Source organism: Schistocerca cancellata, chromosome 12, assembly GCF_023864275.1.
Source record: "Schistocerca cancellata isolate TAMUIC-IGC-003103 chromosome 12, iqSchCanc2.1, whole genome shotgun sequence".
In the NCBI taxonomy this organism is placed as follows: domain Eukaryota; kingdom Metazoa; phylum Arthropoda; class Insecta; order Orthoptera; family Acrididae; genus Schistocerca; species Schistocerca cancellata.
Window position 1 is genome coordinate 1685434 of NC_064637.1, and position 17750 is coordinate 1703183.

Sequence of the window (17750 nt, forward strand, 5' to 3'; positions counted from 1 at the left end):
TACATCGTCATCCTGCAGACTTGTCTCCATGGGTCTATTGGTGCCTCAGGCACCTTATGGCCGTTCTGCTGTGAGTCAAAGATTTTCGAATCGGACGAAAAACAAATAGTCAATTGTAACATTCATGGCCACCTAGTAACGATGCATCACTCAAATTGCGTCCCGTTTCAATACATCGTCCTCCAGCCGACTTGTCTCCATGGGTCTATTGCTGTCTCGGGCACCTTATGGCCGTTCTGCTGTGAGTCAAAGATTTTCGAATCGGACGAAAAACTGATAGTGAATTGTAACGTTCAGGGCCACCTAATGACGATGGATCACTCAAATTGCGTCCCGATTCAATACATCGTCCTCCAGCAGGCTTGCCTCGGGCACCTTATGGCCGTTCTGCTGTGAGTGTGATTTTCCAATCGGACGAAAAACTGATAGTGAATTGTAACATTCAGGGCCACCTAATGAGGATGGACCACACAAATTGCGTCCCGATTCAATACATCGTCCTCCAGCAGACTTGTCTCCATGGGTCTATTGCTGCCTAGGGCACCTAATGGTCGTTCTCCCGTGAGTCTAGATTATCGAATGGGACGAAAAACTGATAGTTAATTCTAACATTCAGGGCCTCCTAATGACGATGGAACACTCAAATTGCGTCGCGATTCAATACATCGTCATCCTGCAGACTTGTCTCCATGGGTCTACTGCTGCCTCGGGCACCTTATGGCCGTTCTGCTGTGAGTCAAAGATTTTCGAATCGGACGAAAAACTGAAAGTGAATTGTAACATTCAGGGCCACGTAATGACGATGGATCACTCAAATTGCGTCCCGATTCAATACATCGTCCTCCAGCCGACTTGACTCCATGGGTCTATTGCTGCAGCGGGCACCTTATGGCCGTTCTGCTGTGATTCTAGATTATCGAATGCGACGAAAAACTGATAGTGAATTGTAACGTTCAGGGCCACCTAATGACGATGGATCACTCAAATTGCGTCCCGATTCAATACATCGTACTCCAGCAGACTTGTCTCCATGGGTCTATTGCTGCCTCGGGCACCTTATGGCCGTTCTGCTGTGAGTCAAAGATTTTCGAATCGGACGAAAAACAGATAGTGAATTGTAACATTCAGGGCCACCTAATGACGATGGATCACTCAAATTGCGTCCCGATTCAATACATCGTCATCCAGCAGACTTGTCTCCATGGGTCTATTGCTGCCTCGGGCACCTTATGGTCGTTCTCCCGTGAGTCTAGATTATCGAATGGGACGAAAAACTGATAGTTAATTCTAACATTCAGAGCCTCCTAATGACGATGGAACATTCAAATTGCGTCGCGATTCAATACATCGTCATCCTGCAGACTTGTCTCCATGGGTCTATTGGTGCCTCAGGCTCCTTATGGCCGTTTTGCTGTGAGTCAAAGATTTTCGAATCGGACGAAAAACTGATAGTGAATTGTAACATTCAGGGTCACCTAATGACGATGGATCACTCAAATTGCGTCCCGATTCAATACATCGTTCTCCAGCCGACTTGACTCCATGGGTCTATTGCTGCCTCGGGCACCTTATGGCCGTTCTGCTGTGAGTCTAGATTATCGAATGCAACGAAAAACTGATAGTGAATTGTATCGTTCAGGGCCACCTAATGACGATGGATTACTCAAATTGCGTCCCGATTCAATACATCGTCCTCCAGCAGACTTGTCTCCATGGGTCTATTGCTGCCTCGGGCACCTTATGGCCGTTCTGCTGTGAGTCAAAGATTTTTGAATCGGACGAAAAACTGATAGTGAATAGTAACTTTCAGGGCCACCTAATGACGATGGATCACTCAAATTGCGTCCCGATTCAATACATCGTCCTCCAGCAGGCTTGCCTCGGGCACCTTATGGCCGTTCTGCTGTGAGTGTGATTTTCCAATCGGACGAAAAACTGATAGTGAATTGTAACATTCAGGGCCACCTAATGAGGATGGACCACACAAATTGCGTCCCGATTCAATACATCGTCCTCCAGCAGACTTGTCTCCATGGGTCTATTGCTGCCTAGGGCACCTAATGGTCGTTCTCCCGTGAGTCTAGATTATCGAATGGGACGAAAAACAGATAGTTAATTCTAACATTCAGGGCCTCCTAATGACGATGGAACACAAAAATTGCGTCGCGATTCAATACATCGTCATCCTGCAGACTTGTCTCCATGGGTCTATTGCTGCCTCGGGCACCTTATGGCCGTTCTGCTGTGAGTCAAAGACTTTCGAATCGGACGGAAAACAGATAGTGAATTGTAACATTCAGGGCCACCTAATGACGATGGATCACTCAAATTGCGTCCCGATTCAATACATCGTCATCCAGCAGACTTGTCTCCATGGGTCTATTGCTGCCTCGGGCACCTTATGGTCGTTCTCCCGTGAGTCTAGATTATCGAATGGGACGAAAAACTGATAGTTAATTCTAACATTCAGAGCCTCCAAATGACGATGGAACACTCAAATTGCGTCGCGATTCAATACATCGTCATCCTGCAGACTTGTCTCCATGGGTCTATTGGTGCCTCAGGCACCTTATGGCCGTTCTGCTGTGAGTCAAAGATTTTCGAATCGGACGAAAAACAAATAGTCAATTGTAACATTCATGGCCACCTAGTAACGATGCATCACTCAAATTGCGTCCCGTTTCAATACATCGTCCTCCAGCCGACTTGTCTCCATGGGTCTATTGCTGTCTCGGGCACCTTATGGCTGTTCTGCTGTGAGTCAAAGATTTTCGAATCGGACGAAAAACTGATAGTGAATTGTAACGTTCAGGGCCACCTAATGACGATGGATCACTCAAATTGCGTCCCGATTCAATACATCGTCCTCCAGCAGGCTTGCCTCGGGCACCTTATGGCCGTTCTGCTGTGAGTGTGATTTTCCAATCGGACGAAAAACTGATAGTGAATTGTAACATTCAGGGCCACCTAATGAGGATGGACCACACAAATTGCGTCCCGATTCAATACATCGTCCTCCAGCAGACTTGTCTCCATGGGTCTATTGCTGCCTAGGGCACCTAATGGTCGTTCTCCCGTGAGTCTAGATTATCGAATGGGACGAAAAACAGATAGTTAATTCTAACATTCAGGGCCTCCTAATGACGATGGAACACAAAAATTGCGTCGCGATTCAATACATCGTCATCCAGCCGACTTGACTCCATGGGTCTATTGCTGCCTCGGGCACCTTATGGCCGTTCTGCTGTGAGTCTAGATTATCGAATGCAACGAAAAACTGATAGTGAATTGTATCGTTCAGGGCCACCTAATGACGATGGATCACTAAAATTGCGTTCCGATTCAATACATCGTCCTCCAGCCGACTTGTCTCCATGGGTGTATTGCTGCCTCGGGCACCTAATGGCCGTTCTGCTGTGGGTCAAAGATTTTCGAATCGGACGAAGAACTCATAGTGAATTGTAACGTTCAGGGCCACCTAATGACGATGGATCACTCAAATTGCGTCCCGATTCAATACATCGTCCTCCAGCAGGCTTGCCTCGGGCACCTTATGGCCGTTCTGCTGTGAGTGTGATTTTCCAATCGGACGAAAAACTGATAGTGAATTGTAACATTCAGGGCCACCTAATGAGGATGGACCACACAAATTGCGTCCCGATTCAATACATCGTCATCCAGCAGACTTGTCTCCATGGGTCTATTGCTGCCTCGGGCACCTTATGGCCGTTCTGCTGTGAGTCAAAGATTTTCGAATCGGACGAAAAACAGATAGTGAATTGTAACATTCAGGGCCACCTAATGACGATGGATCACTCAAATTGCGTCCCGATTCAATACATCGTCATCCAGCAGACTTGTCTCCATGGGTCTATTGCTGCCTCGGGCACCTTATGGTCGTTCTCCCGTGAGTCTAGATTATCGAATTGGACGAAAAACTGATAGTTAATTCTAACATTCAGAGCCTCCAAATGACGATGGAACAGTCAAATTGCGTCGCGATTCAATACATCGTCATCCTGCAGACTTGTCTCCATGGGTCTATTGGTGCCTCAGGCACCTTATGGCCGTTCTGCTGTGAGTCAAAGATTTTCGAATCGGACGAAAAACTGATAGTGAATTGTAACATTCAGGGTCACCTAATGACGATGGATCACTCAAATTGCGTCCCGATTCAATACATCGTTCTCCAGCCGACTTGACTCCATGGGTCTATTGCTGCCTCGGGCACCTTATGGCCGTTCTGCTGTGAGTCTAGATTATCGAATGCAACGAAAAACTGATAGTGAATTGTATCGTTCAGGGCCACCTAATGACGATGGATCACTCAAATTGCGTCCCGATTCAATACATCGTCCTCCAGCAGACTTGTCTCCATGGGTCTATTGCTGCCTCGGGCACCTTATGGCCGTTCTGCTGTGAGTCAAAGATTTTCGAATCGGACGAAAAACTGATAGTGAATTGAAACTTTCAGGGCCACCTAATGACGATGGATCACTCAAATTGCGTCCCGATTCAATACATCGTCCTCCAGCCGACTTGTCTCCATGGGTGTATTGCTGCCTCGGGCACCTAATGGCCGTTCTGCTGTGGGTCAAAGATTTTCGAATCGGACGAAGAACTCATAGTGAATTGTAACGTTCAGGGCCACCTAATGACGATGGATCACTCAAATTGCGTCCCGATTCAATACATCGTCCTCCAGCAGACTTGTCTCCATGGGGCTATTGCTGCCTCGGGCACCTTATGGCCGTTCTGCTGTGACTCAAATATTTTCGAATCTGACGAAAAACTGATAGTGAATTGTAACATTCAGGGCCACCTAATGACGATGGATCACTCAAATTGCGTCCCGATTCAATACATCGTCCTCCAGCCGACTTGTCTCCATGGGTCTATTGCTGCCTCGGGCACCTTATGGCCGTTCTGCTGTGAGTCAAAGATTTTCGAATCGGACGAAAAACTGATAGTGAATTGTAACGTTCAGGGCCACCTAATGACGATGGATCACTCAAATTGCGTCCCGATTCAATACATCGTCCTCCAGCAGGCTTGTCTCCATGGGTCTATTGCTGCCTCGGGCACCTTATGGCCGTTCTGCTGAGAGTGTGATTTTCCAATCGGACGAAAAACTGATAGTGAATTGTAACATTCAGGGCCACCTAATGACGATGGATCACTCAAATTGCGTCCCGATTCAATACATCGTCCTCCAGCAGACTTGTCTCCATGGGTCTATTGCTGCCTAGGGCACCTAATGGTCGTTCTCCCGTGAGTCTAGATTATCGAATGGGACGAAAAACTGATAGTTAATTCTAACATTCAGGGCCTCCTAATGACGATGGAACACTCAAATTGCGTCGCGATTCAATACATCGTCATCCTGCAGACTTGTCTCCATGGGTCCACTGCTGCCTCGGGCACCTTATGGCCGTTCTGCTGTGAGTCAAAGATTTTCGAATCGGACGAAAAACTGAAAGTGAATTGTAACATTCAGGGCCACGTAATGACGATGGATCACTCAAATTGCGTCCCGATTCAATACATCGTCCTCCAGCCGACTTGACTCCATGGGTCTATTGCTGCATCGGGCACCTTATGGCCGTTCCGCTGTGAGTCTAGATTATCGAATGCGAAGAAAAACTGATAGTGAATTGTAACGTTCAGGGCCACCTAATGACGATGGATCACTCAAATTGCGTCCCGATTCAATACATCGTACTCCAGCAGACTTGTCTCCATGGGTCTATTGCTGCCTCGGGCACCTTATGGCCGTTCTGCTGTGAGTCAAAGATTTTCGAATCGGACGAAAAACAGATAGTGAATTGTAACATTCAGAGCCACCTAATGACGATGGATCACTCAAATAGCGTCCCGATTCAATACATCGTCCTCCAGCAGACTTGTCTCCATGGGTCTATTGCTGCCTAGGGCACCTTATGGCCGTTCTCCCGTGAGTCTAGATTATCGAATGGGACGAAAAACTGATAGTTAATTCTAACATTCAGAGCCTCCTAATGACGATGGAACACTCAAATTGCGTCGCGATTCAATACATCGTCATCCTGCATACTTGTCTCCATGGGTCTATTGGTGCCTCAGGCACCTTATGGCCGTTTTGCTGTGAGTCAAAGATTTTCGAATCGGACGAAAAACTGATAGTGAATTGTAACATTCAGGGTCACCTAATGACGATGGATCACTCAAATTGCGTCCCGATTCAATACATCGTTCTCCAGCCGACTTGACTCCATGGGTCTATTGCTGCCTCGGGCACCTTATGGCCGTTCTGCTGTGAGTCAAAGATTTTTGAATCGGACGAAAAACTGATAGTGAATAGTAACTTTCAGGGCCACCTAATGACGATGGATCACTCAAATTGCGTCCCGATTCAATACATCGTCCTCCAGCAGCCTTGTCTCCATGGGTCTATTAGTGCCTCGGGCACCTTATGGCCGTTCTGCTGTGAGTCAAAGATTTTCGAATCGGACGAAAAACAGATAGTAAATTGTAAGATTCATGGCCACCTAATGACGATGGATCACTCAAATTGCGTCCCGATTCAATACATCGTCCTCCAGCCGACTTGTCTCCATGGGTCTATTGCTGAGTCGGGCACCTTATGGCCGTTCTGCTGTGAGTCAAAGATTTTTGAATCGGACGAAAAACTGATAGTGAATAGTAACTGTCAGGGCCACCTAATGACGATGGATCACTCAAATTGCGTCCCGATTCAATACATCGTCCTCCAGCAGCCTTGTCTCCATGGGTCTATTAGTGCATCGGGCACCTATGGCCGTTCTGCTGTGAGTCAAAGATTTTTGAATCGGACGAAAAACTGATAGTGAATAGTAACTTTCAGGGCCACCTAATGACGATGGATCACTCAAATTGCGTCCCGATTCAATACATCGTCCTCCAGCAGCCTTGTCTCCATGGGTCTATTAGTGCCTCGGGCACCTTATGGCCGTTCTGCTGTGAGTCAAAGATTTTCGAATTGGACGAAAAACAGATAGTGAATTGTAAGATTCATGGCCACCTAATGACGATGGATCACTCAAATTGCGTCCCGATTCAATACATCGTCCTCCAGCCGACTTGTCTCCATGGGTCTATTGCTGCATCGGGCACCTTATGGCCGTTCTGCTGTGAGTCTAGATTATCGAATGCGAAGAAAAACTGATAGTGAATTGTAACGTTCAGGGCCACCTAATGACGATGGATCACTCAAATTGCGTCCCGATTCAATACATCGTACTCCAGCAGACTTGTCTCCATGGGTCTATTGCTGCCTCGGGCACCTTATGGCCGTTCTGCTGTGAGTCAAAGATTTTCGAATCGGACGAAAAACAGATAGTGAATTGTAACATTCAGAGCCACCTAATGACGATGGATCACTCAAATAGCGTCCCGATTCAATACATCGTCCTCCAGCAGACTTGTCTCCATGGGTCTATTGCTGCCTAGGGCACCTTATGGCCGTTCTAGCGTGAGTCTAGATTATCGAATGGGACGAAAAACTGATAGTTAATTCTAACATTCAGAGCCTCCTAATGACGATGGAACACTCAAATTGCGTCGCGATTCAATACATCGTCATCCTGCAGACTTGTCTCCATGGGTCTATTGGTGCCTCAGGCACCTTATGGCCGTTTTGCTGTGAGTCAAAGATTTTCGAATCGGACGAAAAACTGATAGTGAATTGTAACATTCAGGGTCACCTAATGACGATGGATCACTCAAATTGCGTCCCGATTCAATACATCGTTCTCCAGCCGACTTGACTCCATGGGTCTATTGCTGCCTCGGGCACCTTATGGCCGTTCTGCTGTGAGTCAAAGATTTTTGAATCGGACGAAAAACTGATAGTGAATAGTAACTTTCAGGGCCACCTAATGACGATGGATCACTCAAATTGCGTCCCGATTCAATACATCGTCCTCCAGCAGCCTTGTCTCCATGGGTCTATTAGTGCCTCGGGCACCTTATGGCCGTTCTGCTGTGAGTCAAAGATTTTCGAATCGGACGAAAAACAGATAGTGAATTGTAAGATTCATGGTCACCTAATGACGATGGATCACTCAAATTGCGTCCCGATTCAATACATCGTCCTCCAGCCGACTTGTCTCCATGGGTCTATTGCTGAGTCGGGCACCTTATGGCCGTTCTGCTGTGAGTCAAAGATTTTTGAATCGGACGAAAAACTGATAGTGAATAGTAACTTTCAGGGCCACCTAATGACGATGGATCACTCAAATTGCGTCCCGATTCAATACACCGTCCTCCAGCAGCCTTGTCTCCATGGGTCTATTAGTGCATCGGGCACCTTATAGCCGTTCTGCTGTGAGTCAAAGATTTTTGAATCGGACGAAAAACTGATAGTGAATAGTAACTTTCAGGGCCACCTAATGACGATGGATCACTCAAATTGCGTCCCGATTCAATACATCGTCCTCCAGCAGCCTTGTCTCCATGGGTCTATTAGTGCCTCGGGCACCTTATGGCCGTTCTGCTGTGAGTCAAAGATTTTCGAATCGGACGAAAAACAGATAGTGAATTGTAAGATTCATGGCCACCTAATGACGATGGATCACTCAAATTGCGTCCCGATTCAATACATCGTCCTCCAGCCGACTTGTCTCCATGGGTCTATTGCTGAGTCGGGCACCTTATGGCCGTTCTGCTGTGAGTCTAGATTATCGAATGCGACGAAAAACTGATAGTGAATTGTAACGTTCAGGGCCACCTAATGACGATGGATCACTCAAATTGCGTCCCGATTCAATACATCGTCCTCCAGCAGACTTGTCTCCATGGGTCTATTGCTGCCTCGGGCACCTTATGGCCGTTCTGCTGTGAGTCAAAGATTTTCGAATCGGACGAAAAACTGATAGTGAATTGTATCGTTCAGGGCCACCTAATGACGATGGATCACTCAAATTGCGTCCCGATTCAATACATCGTCCTCCAGCAGACTTGTCTCCATGGGTCTATTGCTGCCTCGGGCACCTTATGGCCGTTCTGCTGTGAGTCAAAGATTTTCGAATCGGACGAAAAACTGATAGTGAATTGAAACTTTCAGGGCCACCTAATGACGATGGATCACTCAAATTGCGTCCCGATTCAATACATCGTCCTCCAGCCGACTTGTCTCCATGGGTGTATTGCTGCCTCGGGCACCTAATGGCCGTTCTGCTGTGGGTCAAAGATTTTCGAATCGGACGAAGAACTCATAGTGAATTGTAACGTTCAGGGCCACCTAATGACGATGGATCACTCAAATTGCGTCCCGATTCAATACATCGTCCTCCAGCAGACTTGTCTCCATGGGGCTATTGCTGCCTCGGGCACCTTATGGCCGTTCTGCTGTGACTCAAATATTTTCGAATCTGACGAAAAACTGATAGTGAATTGTAACATTCAGGGCCACCTAATGACGATGGATCACTCAAATTGCGTCCCGATTCAATACATCGTCCTCCAGCCGACTTGTCTCCATGGGTCTATTGCTGCCTCGGGCACCTTATGGCCGTTCTGCTGCGAGTCAAAGATTTTCGAATCGGACGAAAAACTGATAGTGAATTGTAACGTTCAGGGCCACCTAATGACGATGGATCACTCAAATTGCGTCCCGATTCAATACATCGTCCTCCAGCAGGCTTGTCTCCATGGGTCTATTGCTGCCTCGGGCACCTTATGGCCGTTCTGCTGAGAGTGTGATTTTCCAATCGGACGAAAAACTGATAGTGAATTGTAACATTCAGGGCCACCTAATGACGATGGATCACTCAAATTGCGTCCCGATTCAATACATCGTCCTCCAGCAGACTTGTCTCCATGGGTCTATTGCTGCCTAGGGCACCTAATGGTCGTTCTCCCGTGAGTCTAGATTATCGAATGGGACGAAAAACTGATAGTTAATTCTAACATTCAGGGCCTCCTAATGACGATGGAACACTCAAATTGCGTCGCGATTCAATACATCGTCATCCTGCAGACTTGTCTCCATGGGTCTACTGCTGCCTCGGGCACCTTATGGCCGTTCTGCTGTGAGTCAAAGATTTTCGAATCGGACGAAAAACTGAAAGTGAATTGTAACATTCAGGGCCACGTAATGACGATGGATCACTCAAATTGCGTCCCGATTCAATACATCGTCCTCCAGCCGACTTGACTCCATGGGTCTATTGCTGCATCGGGCACCTTATGGCCGTTCCGCTGTGAGTCTAGATTATCGAATGCGAAGAAAAACTGATAGTGAATTGTAACGTTCAGGGCCACCTAATGACGATGGATCACTCAAATTGCGTCCCGATTCAATACATCGTACTCCAGCAGACTTGTCTCCATGGGTCTATTGCTGCCTCGGGCACCTTATGGCCGTTCTGCTGTGAGTCAAAGATTTTCGAATCGGACGAAAAACAGATAGTGAATTGTAACATTCAGAGCCACCTAATGACGATGGATCACTCAAATAGCGTCCCGATTCAATACATCGTCCTCCAGCAGACTTGTCTCCATGGGTCTATTGCTGCCTAGGGCACCTTATGGCCGTTCTCCCGTGAGTCTAGATTATCGAATGGGACGAAAAACTGATAGTTAATTCTAACATTCAGAGCCTCCTAATGACGATGGAACACTCAAATTGCGTCGCGATTCAATACATCGTCATCCTGCAGACTTGTCTCCATGGGTCTATTGGTGCCTCAGGCACCTTATGGCCGTTTTGCTGTGAGTCAAAGATTTTCGAATCGGACGAAAAACTGATAGTGAATTGTAACATTCAGGGTCACCTAATGACGATGGATCACTCAAATTGCGTCCCGATTCAATACATCGTTCTCCAGCCGACTTGACTCCATGGGTCTATTGCTGCCTCGGGCACCTTATGGCCGTTCTGCTGTGAGTCAAAGATTTTTGAATCGGACGAAAAACTGATAGTGAATAGTAACTTTCAGGGCCACCTAATGACGATGGATCACTCAAATTGCGTCCCGATTCAATACATCGTCCTCCAGCAGCCTTGTCTCCATGGGTCTATTAGTGCCTCGGGCACCTTATGGCCGTTCTGCTGTGAGTCAAAGATTTTCGAATCGGACGAAAAACAGATAGTGAATTGTAAGATTCATGGCCACCTAATGACGATGGATCACTCAAATTGCGTCCCGATTCAATACATCGTCCTCCAGCCGACTTGTCTCCATGGGTCTATTGCTGAGTCGGGCACCTTATGGCCGTTCTGCTGTGAGTCAAAGATTTTTGAATCGGACGAAAAACTGATAGTGAATAGTAACTTTCAGGGCCACCTAATGAGGATGGATCACTCAAATTGCGTCCCGATTCAATACATCGTCCTCCAGCAGCCTTGTCTCCATGGGTCTATTAGTGCATCGGGCACCTTATGGCCGTTCTGCTGTGAGTCAAAGATTTTTGAATCGGACGAAAAACTGATAGTGAATAGTAACTTTCAGGGCCACCTAATGACGATGGATCACTCAAATTGCGTCCCGATTCAATACATCGTCCTCCAGCAGCCTTGTCTCCATGGGTCTATTAGTGCCTCGGGCACCTTATGGCCGTTCTGCTGTGAGTCAAAGATTTTCGAATCGGACGAAAAACAGATAGTGAATTGTAAGATTCATGGCCACCTAATGACGATGGATCACTCAAATTGCGTCCCGATTCAATACATCGTCCTCCAGCCGACTTGTCTCCATGGGTCTATTGCTGAGTCGGGCACCTTATGGCCGTTCTGCTGTGAGTCTAGATTATCGAATGCGACGAAAAACTGATAGTGAATTGTAACGTTCAGGGCCACCTAATGACGATGGATCACTCAAATTGCGTCCCGATTCAATACATCGTCCTCCAGCAGACTTGTCTCCATGGGTCTATTGCTGCCTCGGGCACCTTATGGCCGTTCTGCTGTGAGTCAAAGATTTTCGAATCGGACGAAAAACTGATAGTGAATTGTAACGTCAGGGCCACCTAATGACGATGGATCACCCAAATTGCGTCCCGATTCAATACATCGTCCTCCAGCCGACTTGTCTCCATGGGTCTATTGCTGCCTCGGGCACCTTATGGCCGTTCTGCTGTGAGTCAAAGATTTTCGAATCGGACGAATAACTGATAGTGAATTGAAACTTTCAGGGCCACCTAATGACGATGGATCACTCACATTGCGTCCCGATTCAATACATCGTCCTCCAGCCGACTTGTCTCTATGGGTGTATTGCTGCCTCGGGCACCTTATGGCCGTTCTGCTGTGGGTCAAAGATTTTCGAATCGGACGAAGAACTGATAGTGAATTGTAACGTTCAGGGCCACCTAATGACGATGGATCTCTCAAATTGCGTTCCGATTCAATACATCGTCCTCCAGCAGACTTGTCTCCATGGGGCTATTGCTGCCTCGGGCACCTTATGGCCGTTCTGCTGTGACTCAAAGATTTTCGAATCTGACGAAAAACTGATAGTGAATTGTAACATTCAGGGCCACCTAATGACGATGGATCACTCAAATTGCGTCCCGATTCAATACATCGTCCTCCAGCCGTCTTGTCTCCATGGGTCTATTGCTGCCTCGGGCACCTTATGGCCGTTCTGCTGTGAGTCAAAGATTTTCGAATCGGACGAAAAACAGATAGTGAATTGTAACATTCAGGGCCACCTAATGACGATGGATCACTCAAATTGCGTCCCGATTCAATACATCGTCCTCCAGCAGACTTGTCTCCATGGGCCTATTGCTGCCTCGGGCACCTTATGGCGGTTCTGCTGTGACTCAAAGATTTTCGAATCGGGCGAAAAACAGATAGTGCATTGTAACGTTCAGGGCCACCTAATGACGATGGATCACTCAAATTGCGTCCCGATTCAATACATCGTCCTCCAGCAGACTTGTCTCCATGGGTCTATTGCTGCCTCGGGCACCGTATGGCCGTTCTGCTGTGAGTCAAAGATTTTCGAATCGGACGAAAAACAGATAGTGAATTGTAACATTCAGGGCCACCTAATGACGATGGATCACTCAAATTGCGTCCCGATTCAATACATCGTCCTCCAGCAGACTTGTCTCCATGGGCCTATTGCTGCCTCGGGCACCTTATGGCGGTTCTGCTGTGAGTCAAAGATTTTCGAATCAGGCGAAAAACAGATAGTGAATTGTAACGTTCAGGGCCACCTAATGACGATGGATCACTCAAATTGCGTCCCGATTCAATACATCGTCCTCCAGCAGACTTGTCTCCATGGGTCTATTGCTGCCTCGGGCACCGTATGGCCGTTCTGCTGTGAGTCAAAGATTTTCGAATCGGACGAAAAACAGATAGTGAATTGTAACATTCAGGGCCACCTAATGACGATGGATCACTCAAATTGCGTCCCGATTCAATACATCGTCCTCCAGCAGACTTGTCTCCATGGGCCTATTGCTGCCTCGGGCACCTTATGGCGGTTCTGCTGTGAGTCAAAGATTTTCGAATCGGACGAAAATCAGATAGTGAATTGTAACACTCATGGCCACCTAATGACGATGGATCACTCAAATTGCATCCCGATTCAATACATCGTCCTCCAGCCGACTTGTCTCCATGGGTCTATTGCTGCATCGGGCACCTTATGGCGGTTCTGCTGTGAGTCAAAGATTTTCGAATCGGACGAAAAACTGATAGTGAATTGTAACATTCAGGGCCACCTAATGAGGATGGACCACACAGATTGCGTCCCGATTCAATACAACGTCATGCAGCAGACTTGTCTCCATGGGTCTATTGCTGCCTAGGGCACCAAATTGTCGTTCTCCCGTGAGTCTAGATTATCGAATGGGACGAAAAACTGATAGTTAATTCTAACATTCAGGGCCTCCTAATGACGATGGAACACAAAAATTGCGTCGCGATTCAATACATCGTCATCCTGCAGACTTGTCTCCATGGGTCTATTGCTGCCTCGGGCACCTTATGGCCGTTCTGCTGTGAGTCAAAGATTTTCGAATCCGACGAAAAACAGATAGTGAATTGTAACATTCAGGGCCACCTAATGACGATGGATCACTCAAATTGCGTCCCGATTCAATACATCGTCCTCCAGCAGACTTGTCTCCATGGGTCCATTGCTGCCTCGGGCACCTTATGGTCGTTCTCCCGTGAGTCTAGATTATCGAATGGGACGAAAAACTGATAGTTAATTCTAACATTCAGAGCCTCCAAATGACGATGGAACACTCAAATTGCGTCGCGATTCAATACATCGTCATCCTGCAGACTTGTCTCCATGGGTCTATTGGTGCCTCAGGCACCTTATGGCCGTTCTGCTGTGAGTCAAAGATTTTCGAATCGGACGAAAAACTGATAGTGAATTGTAACATTCAGGGTCACCTAATGACGATGGATCACTCAAATTGCGTCCCGATTCAATACATCGTTCTCCAGCCGACTTGACTCCATGGGTCTATTGCTGCCTCGGGCACCCTATGGCCGTTCTGCTGTGAGTCTAGATTATCGGATGCAACGAAAAACTGATAGTGAATTGTATCGTTCAGGGCCACCTAATGACGATGGATCACTCAAATTGCGTCCCGATTCAATACATCGTCCTCCAGCCGACTTGTCTCCATGGGTCTATTGCTGAGTCGGGCACCTTATGGCCGTTCTGCTGTGAGTCTAGATTATCGAATGCGACGAAAAACTGATAGTGAATTGTAACGTTCAGGGCCACCTAATGACGATGGATCACTCAAATTGCGTCCCGATTCAATACATCGTCCTCCAGCAGACTTGTCTCCATGGGTCTATTGCTGCATCGGGCACCTTATGGCCGTTCTGCTGTGAGTCAAAGATTTTCGAATCGGACGAAAAACTGATAGTGAATTGTAACGTTCAGGGCCACCTAATGACGTTGGATCACCCAAATTGCGTCCCGATTCAATACATCGTCCTCCAGCCGACTTGTCTCCATGGGTCTATTGCTGCCTCGGGCACCTTATGGCCGTTCTGCGGTGGGTCAAAGATTTTCGAATCGGACGAAGAACTGATAGTGAATTGTAACGTTCAGGGCCACCTAATGACGATGGATCACTCAAATTGCGTCCCGATTCAATACATCGTCCTCCAGCAGACTTGTCTCCATGGGGCTATTGCTGCCTCGGGCACCTTATGGCCGTTCTGCTGTGAGTCAAAGATTTTCGAATCTGACGAAAAACTGATAGTGAATTGTAACATTCAGGGCCACCTAATGACGATGGATCACTCAAATTGCGTCCCGATTCAATACATCGTCCTCCAGCAGGCTTGTCTCCATGGGTCTATTGCTGCCTCGGGCACCTTATGGCCGTTCTGCTGTGAGTGTGATTTTCCAATCGGACGAAAAACTGACAGTGAATTGTAACATTCAGGGCCACCTAATGACGATGGATCACTCAAATTGCGTCCCGATTCAATACATCGTCCTCCAGCAGACTTGTCTCCATGGGCCTATTGTTGCCTCGGGCACCTTATGGCGGTTCTGCTGTGAGTCAAAGATTTTCGAATCGGGCGAAAAACAGATAGTGAATTGTAACATTCATGGCCACCTAATGACGATGGATCACTCAAATTGCGTCCCGATTCAATACATCGTCCTCCAGCAGACTTGTCTCCATGGGTCTATTGCTGCCTCGGGCACCTTATGGCCGTTCTGCTGTGAGTCAAAGATTTTCGAATCGGACGAAAAACTGATAGTGAATTGTAACGTTCAGGGCCACCTAATGACGATGGATCACTCAAATTGCGTCCCGATTCAATACATCGTCCTCCAGCAGACTTGTCTCCATGGGTCTATTGCTGCCTCGGGCACCTTATGGCCGTTCTGCTGTGAGTCAAAGATTTTCGAATCGGACGAAAAACAGATAGTGAATTGTAACATTCAGGGCCACCTAATGACGATGGATCACTCAAATTGCGTCCCGATTCAATACATCGTCCTCCAGCAGACTTGTCTCCATGGGCCTATTGCTGCCTCGGGCACCTTATGGCGGTTCTGCTGTGAGTCAAAGATTTTCGAATCGGTCGAAAATCAGATAGTGAATTGTAACACTCATGGCCACCTAATGACGATGGATAACTCAAATTGCATCCCGATTCAATACATCGTCCTCCAGCCGACTTGTCTCCATGGGTCTATTGCTGAGTCGGGCACCTTATGGCCGTTCTGCTGTGAGTCTAGATTATCGAATGCGACGAAAAACTGATAGTGAATTGTAACGTTCAGGGCCACCTAATGACGATGGATCACTCAAATTGCGTCCCGATACAATACATCGTCCTCCAGCAGGCTTGTCTCCATGGGTCTATTGCTGCCTCGGGCACCTTATGGCCGTTCTGCTGTGAGTGTGATTTTCCAATCGGACGAAAAACTGACAGTGAATTGTAACATTCAGGGCCACCTAATGACGATGGATCACTCAAATTGCGTCCCGATTCAATACATCGTCCTCCAGCAGACTTGTCTCCATGGGCCTATTGTTGCCTCGGGCACCTTATGGCGGTTCTGCTGTGAGTCAAAGATTTTCGAATCGGGCGAAAAACAGATAGTGAATTGTAACATTCATGGCCACCTAATGACGATGGATCACTCAAATTGCGTCCCGATTCAATACATCGTCCTCCAGCAGACTTGTCTCCATGGGTCTATTGCTGCCTCGGGCACCTTATGGCCGTTCTGCTGTGAGTCAAAGATTTTCGAATCGGACGAAAAACTGATAGTGAATTGTAACGTTCAGGGCCACCTAATGACGATGGATCACTCAAATTGCGTCCCGATTCAATACATCGTCCTCCAGCAGACTTGTCTCCATGGGTCTATTGCTGCCTCGGGCACCTTATGGCCGTTCTGCTGTGAGTCAAAGATTTTCGAATCGGACGAAAAACAGATAGTGAATTGTAACATTCAGGGCCACCTATTGACGATGGATCACTCAAATTGCGTCCCGATTCAATACATCGTCCTCCAGCAGACTTGTCTCCATGGGCCTATTGCTGCCTCGGGCACCTTATGGCGGTTCTGCTGTGAGTCAAAGATTTTCGAATCGGACGAAAATCAGATAGTGAATTGTAACACTCATGGCCACCTAATGACGATGGATAACTCAAATTGCATCCCGATTCAATACATCGTCCTCCAGCCGACTTGTCTCCATGGGTCTATTGCTGCATCGGGCACCTTATGGCCGTTCTCCTGTGAGTCAAAGATTTTCGAATCGGACAAAAAACTGATAGTGAATTGTAACTTTCAGGGCCATCTAATGACGATGGATCACTCAAATTGCGTCCCGATTCAATACATCGTCCTCCAGCCGACTTGTCTCCATGGGTCTATTGCTGCCTCGGGCACCTTATGGCCGTTCTGCTGTGAGTCATAGATTTTCGAATCGGAAGAAAAACTGATAGTGAATTGTAACGTTCAGGGCCACCTAATGACGATGGATCACTCAAATTGCGTCCCGATTCAATACATCGTACTCCAGCAGACTTGTCTCCATGGGTCTATTGCTGCCTCGGGCACCTTATGGCCGTTCTGCTGTGAGTCAAAGATTTTCGAATCGGACGAAAAACAGATAGTGAATTGTAACATTCAGGGCCACCTAATGACGATGGATCACTCAAATTGCGTCCCGATTCAATACATCGTCATCCAGCAGACTTGTCTCCATGGGTCTATTGCTGCCTCGGGCACCTTATGTTCGTTCTCCCGTGAGTCTAGATTATCGAA